Below are 5070 nucleotides of genomic sequence, written 5' to 3'. Positions count from 1 at the left end.
TTCTTCTCCATCATTCATTGTTTTTATCATCTCTTTTTATCTTTAGCCAGCCAACATTACCTTCTTGAACCATCAATACATTTTTTTACCAACCTTTCATTCTTAAAGAATACGTTGGTTCCATATTTTCATTCTGAATGAATAATCTTATCATACGTTTCTTTCAGTCTTTTATTCTTAAAGAATACAAAAATATATATATCATCATCAACCATTAACTTAACCTGCAAATCAGATATCTCATGTTTGTCATTATTCATATACACATATTGAAATAATTTTATCATCATATTAAACGAAAACATAATACCAAACAAAAATTCAATTAAATAAATAAAAATCTAAACACAAATGGAAATTACCAAATGATTTTCTAGTTTATTTTATTCTAAAAAATTATACTGCTATGTTTACATTTGTTTTTTTTTTTTTTTTGCTAATAATCCTTCATGTGGGTAATTCACTAATTTTGTGAGAAACACAATAAAAATTACTATTTACTTGTCTCTTAAATATTTAAATCATAAAGATTTGTTTATTCATCTAATCTCTTGTTTACTTAAGTAATCTCTAAATATTACTAAAACAAAACCTTAAATTCTTCAATGAAGAAACAACAACCCTTGATTGCATTTCCCTCCTTCAGTCTCCACCATAGGATATTTTGCTGACATCATCCTAACCCAAAAAAATACACGCGCCTCCTGAATAAAACGTCCTTCTTATGATTCATTCCTAATTTCATTCTTATGTTTTCTCTCTACACAATCAACACAATCAGCTCCCCATGAAACTCAATAGATATGAACCATAACCCCTTCCTTCTGCCGATATGCATAACCTCATTGATTTCATGTATACATGGAATCGATCCTATGCGTTCTACTTCTGCTGATATGGAATCGATCCTATGCGTAACCCCAGGAATTCCTGAGGGGCACCGCGTCGACCATCAACGATTTTCAATCCTGTGTGTTCTACTTCAGATGCAGATGAAATATGTTGAAGCTCGATTAGGAGATCGAGTTCTTTATGCAGATAAGATTAGGAGATCACGTACTTCATGGCGCCAGGAGAAAACCCGTTTCTACTTTTGTCACTACATGCCGGAAAAATTAGGATACGCTACCCTTTTTCCGCCCTTTGTTCCCGATTCCCCATCAACTCTCCACCCAAATTCACCGGAAGTTTTGCCCTGTTAGCCTCCAATGCTCAGCGCCGCCGCCACCTCCGTCGCTACATCGTCTATTCCGGCTTCCATACTCTGCTGTACAGCTCAATCCACCTCAACAAGAACGATTAAACGCCCCCACAACAATTGCCGTGTTGTTGCTGGAAACTTTGGGCATTTCGTACAAGTTGTAAAGAAAGATGTCGATTTTCTCAAGAAGAATATCGATACAGGCATCAAATGGACGAGCGAAGCTCTTGGTTTACCGGAGATTTCGAAAAAGGTAGATGAGTTTGTTTGGTTACGGAACCTCGAAGATCCCCACTATTCTGGTGAATTTTAGTCTCCTTCTTGGCCTCAGCCTTTTTATCCAGGTTTTGCTTTTTCTCACTTTCTCCCTAAACTCTATTTTTGGCATAATTTACTTGTAATTATAATTTGAAGAAATCCTGCAGCTATTTCTTCAAATTATTTCCATTTCCACCTTTTCTGCCACTTATGTTAACATCAATCCATCTGCTTTACAGAACTCTCTACCACAAATCTCATCATGGCTGACCTTAAAGCCATGGAAAAATACATAATCTATTATTACCATCTCTCTAAAATGTGGACAAAACCACTTCCAGAAGCTTACAATGCACAGGAAGCTGATGACTATTTCAAATGCAGACCTCATATAGTAGCCCTTCGACTCATTGAAGTAAATTCTTACCCTTATCACCTTATCTCACATGATTCTGACATATTCTCATAATTTACTTATTCTGTTTTGAAAGGTTTTTGGCTCCTTTGCTTCAGCTGCAATCAGAATCAGGATATCAGGAATTATAAAGTCAAAAACATCAAATGCAGACTCTGAAACCAAAGAATACAATTCACAACACAAATTCGGCATGGTGTTAAAAGAAACAATGTTAAACTTAGGTCCCACTTTTATCAAAGGTATATAGATGAATTTAGTGACAAAATTAAATCTTTTTTGCTGATTTTTCTTAATCTTGTTTTGGTTAGACTCTTGGATTGTGACATGCTTTTGGTTGCTGATGCAGTTGGTCAATCCCTTTCCACAAGGCCAAATATCATTGGCTTTCAAATAACAAAGGTTCAATTTTTTTTGAGTGTTTTAAGGTTTTTAGTGTTTAAATAATCTCAAATTTCACTTTAATTTGGTATTATCAGGCTTTAAGTGAGCTCCATGATCAAATCCCTCCATTTCCCCGAACTTTAGCCATGAAAATCATAGAGGAAGAGCTAGGATCCCCAGTGGACACCTTCTTCAGTTACATCTCTGAGGAAGCAATAGATGCAACATCATTTCGTCAAGTATATGTTCTTTTCACTAATAACCAACATAAAACAAAAACATTAAATCTTTATTATTTATCTATTTATTTATATTCCTTCATATCTTTTTAAGGTCTACAGAGCAACTACAGTAGATGGAGTTGATGTTGCTGTGAAAATACAACGCCCTAATTTGAAACACGTGTTTCATGATGTTTATATTATGAGAGTTGGGTTCGTTTTCTTATCATTTTTCACTTTTTCACTTTACATTTATCTAAAAATAAAAAATAACTTTTTTATTTTTTATTTTTTGCACTTGTACAGCTGGATATTTTGCAACAAGTGACTAACATAAAAAGTGATTTACGCCTTTATGCTGATGAGTTAGGAAAAGGATTAGTAGGGGAATTGGACTACACTTTAGAAGCTGCAAATGCTAAAGAATTCATGGTAATTTTTCTTTTTTCTTTATAAATCTTTTTACCAATTTAAATAATTACTCTTTATATGCAGGAAGCTCATTCACCATTTTCGTATATTCGTGTTCCAAAAGTGTTTGACCATTTGACTAAAAAGAGGGTGTTGACTATGGAGTGGATGAGTGGTGAAAATCCAAAAGAATTACTATCAATGTGTAACACCAATTTTGAACAAGAATTGCAATATTCAGAGAAACAGAGGATTGATGCTAAAAGACATCTTTTTGATTTGGTATGTAATTAATTAATTATGTATTAAAAATTCAAATTGGTTTCTTTTTTACCTTATAAAGATTATCTTTATCTTTTATTATAATTATAATCTTAGGTTAACAAAGGAGTTGAAGCATGTTTAGTTCAACTCCTTGAAACTGGATTATTACATGCGGATCCACACCTTGGAAATATGCTCTATTTACCATCTGGACAAATAGGGTAAATTTGTCATTTTGTTAAAAAATAGAAAAATTAATCTTTATAGTTTTATATATTTACTTTTTTATTGATGATTTCTTTTTAGGTTTCTTGATTTTGGATTAATCTGTCGAATGGAAAAGAAGCATAAGTTTGCAATGCTTGGAGCGATTATTCACATAGTAAATGCTGACTGGGCATCCCTTGTGGGGTCCCTTGCTGACATGGACATTGTAAGGCCAGGAACCAATGTTTCACGAATTACCATGGTAATCTCTAAATATTATTAAACAAAACCTTAAATTCTTCAATGAAGAAACAACAACCCTTGATTGCATTTCCCTCTTTTAGTCTCCACCTTAGGATCATTTTGATGGAGATGAAATGAATGTTCATTTACCACAAGATGAGGGTCATGACTATGCAATGGTAATTAAGTATATTGTTTTCATTTTATATCTATTTTTTATTACGACTTTCAGGAATAATATTTTGTTTCTATATGTTTTCAATGAGTAGGTATTGGTGTTTCAAGGTGGAGCAGGTTGGAATCTCTAACCACAAAAGGGAGATGAACTTTGTAATTGGTGTTTCAAAAATAGGTTAGTCAACTTTTTTCCTTCTTATATCGAGCTGACATTTTATTAAATTTCCAATTCAAATATTTATTGATAGATATGTCAATTGATCAAAGATGGCTTTTGTCACATTTTTTATTAAAATTTATATGTGGGTACATATGTACGATCTATAATCTTGTGGATATCAATCGATCTCTGATAGATTTTGTTCTATGCATCAGGGAATACTTTTTCTTTATCTTTTATGCAGTGGGAACCATGTCATGCAGTTGTTGCCACACCTTTGCTTATTGCATTTGAACTGCTTCTTTGCATCTATCTTGAAAATAGCCATGGTATGAAAACATATGATATTATTATATTAACTGTTTATAAAATAATACCATGTATATCGGTTTTGATTCCATACTAATTTTGTTTTATGCAGTTACTAAGCCTCCACCTTTAAGCCTGCAGAGTGTCTTCCTTCCTCTGTTGGCATTTGAAGTAACCATTCTGACAGATTTTTTCCATCTTTCCTTCACTACAGGTGTACCATGAGTCAGACAAGAGGAGAACCAATCAATAGTAGTCCTGCATTTGAGAATATAAGTGCGGGTATTTCAAGGAGCTGATCAATGATATTCCTGCATTTAATTTCTAAATTTTCTCATGTACTAATGATTATATGCTTCAATCATTCGTCCTTTATTTTTCAGCTGTTGTGAATTTAAAGAATTTAAAGAAACATTTTCATGCTACTTGATAAATTAATTTAAAGAAACAAGAAAACCTTTTACTTTTATTATAGGTGCTTCACTTGCTGTTGTTGTGGATGCTGTCAGAAAAGGTGCAGCTGCATAAGGCATGACAATTACAGACTATGTTTGGCGTGGACATGATCCCACATCTTAGTAAGACTGGACCTGCACTTGACCTTTTTAAAGCTAAATTCGAGGTAATGCTATTAATTTGAATACCTTTTTAACTTCACACAAAATCTTATTTCTTCCATTCTTTTCATTTTTTTTTATAAATACAGGTTGTTATGGATGAAGCAAGATCTGAACAAGCTGCATCCATGACTGAATTTCATTGGCTAGGGCATAAATTTCCAATATCAAATGCCAAAACTCGCATTTCCATTTTGAAAGGT

At 33.2% G+C, this 5070-nt stretch overlaps 1 non-coding gene across 1 annotated transcript; it reads left to right on the top strand.

Annotated features, from left to right (window-relative positions):
- The first annotated feature begins 448 nt into the window (after window positions 1-448).
- LOC111900664 (uncharacterized) lies at window positions 449-4778 on the top strand. Its single transcript, XR_008223946.1, has 15 exons — window positions 449-1545; window positions 1699-1874; window positions 1951-2116; window positions 2224-2276; window positions 2354-2497; window positions 2592-2696; window positions 2786-2911; window positions 2975-3172; window positions 3269-3375; window positions 3461-3623; window positions 3718-3783; window positions 3890-3956; window positions 4157-4270; window positions 4363-4464; window positions 4726-4778. It is a non-coding gene; the product is annotated as an uncharacterized LOC111900664 (transcript).
- The last annotated feature ends 292 nt before the right edge of the window (window positions 4779-5070 follow it).

The sequence above is a fragment of the Lactuca sativa genome, chromosome 5 (genome assembly GCF_002870075.4).
Source record: "Lactuca sativa cultivar Salinas chromosome 5, Lsat_Salinas_v11, whole genome shotgun sequence".
Taxonomy (NCBI): domain Eukaryota; kingdom Viridiplantae; phylum Streptophyta; class Magnoliopsida; order Asterales; family Asteraceae; genus Lactuca; species Lactuca sativa.
The sequence above is the reverse complement of the archived record's forward strand: the minus strand, read 5'-3'. Positions and strand labels throughout refer to the sequence as shown.